Below are 1,539 nucleotides of genomic sequence, written 5' to 3' on the forward strand. Positions count from 1 at the left end.
CATTGCACTGCGGATATCTGGGAGTCGACTTGGTCAGTCGTATCTTCGACTTCTCGCAAAATACTTCGAATCGGGTAGAGATGAACTGAGATCCGTTGTCTGTCACGATTTCGTAAAGGACCCCGTGTCTGGTGATGATGTTCCTCCATATGAAGTTCTCGACTTGTACGTCTTTGATACTTGCGTAGTAATCTGCCTCTACCCACTTTGAGAAGAAATCCGTGAGGACCAGGAGGAAGCGTTTCTGCTTCGAGTTATGTAATGGCCCGACGATATCCATGGAACATCGCATGAAACGGATTGGCTCTAGCCATGGCCTGTCGCAGCCGTATTCCGACTGATCCACGTTTTCTTCTGGTGGGTCTTCAACTTCCTCTGCATTTTCGATTTGTGCTCGAATCAGATTGGCGACCATTGGTGGTCTGATGCATGGGTGTTCGGTGAACTCGACAGGGATTACTCGTCTTAGTCCAGAATCCAAACTTGATGCAAGTGCGGCCAAGGCATCCGCCTGAGTGTTTTCCGAGCGAGGAATCCTAGTGAGGGCGAAGTGGTTGAAGTCACGGGAGAGGTCTTGGATGAGTTTTAGATATGCATCCATTCTTTCGTCCCTCGCTTCGTATTCTCCGCTGTACTGATTTGCGACTAACTGAGAGTCACAGTAAGCGTGAATGTTGCGGATCTTAAGCCCATGGGCTAATCGTAATCCTGCAACGAGTGCTTCATATTCGGCCACGTTGTTCGACGCATGGAATTCCAATCGGAACGACTCTTCCAAGACTTCGCCGGTCAGAGACGTGAGCCTGATTCCGATCCCGGATCCTTGTTTGGACGATGATTCGTCGACGTGAAGGATCCAGATTGAGTCCGGTTCCGTGTTTGTCATATCCCCCATGGGCAATTCTACCAAGAAGTCCGCTAGTACTTGAGATTTTGCGCAGGTTCTTGGGCGGTACTCCACGTCGTACTCGCTTAGTTCGATTGCCCATTTTGCGATTCGTCCTGACTGACTCGGACTATGCAAGATCGTTCGTAGGGGGAAGGTGGTGAGGATTATTATGGTATGCGACTGAAAGTACGGCCGGAGTTTCCTTGCCGATGTCACAACTACGAATGCTAGTTTCTCCATCAGGGGATACCGGGTCTCAGCGTCCAGTAACGTTTTGCTTATGTAGAAGATTGGTTTTTGCTCACCGCGTTCCTCTCTAATCAAAACGCTGCAGTTGTGGAGACTGCGATGTACAGGAACAAGGGTTCTCCCTCCACTGGTTTTGTGGGGACGGGAGAAGTGGCCAGGTAACGTTTTAGCTGTTGGAAAGCTTTCTCACATTCCTCCGACCATTCGAACTTCTTATTCCCTTTCAGCGTGTCGTAGAAAGGAAGACACTTATCCGTCGAGCGCGAGATGAAACGGTTCAAGGCCGCAACTCTTCCGGTTAGCCTTTCGACTTCCTGTTTCGTCTTTGGCGAGACCATCTTCATTAACGCGTTTATCTGCTTAGGATTGGCTTCGATCCCACGACACGTGACTAGGTACCC

This window comes from Brassica oleracea, chromosome C5, assembly GCF_000695525.1.
Source record: "Brassica oleracea var. oleracea cultivar TO1000 chromosome C5, BOL, whole genome shotgun sequence".
Lineage (NCBI taxonomy): Eukaryota > Viridiplantae > Streptophyta > Magnoliopsida > Brassicales > Brassicaceae > Brassica > Brassica oleracea.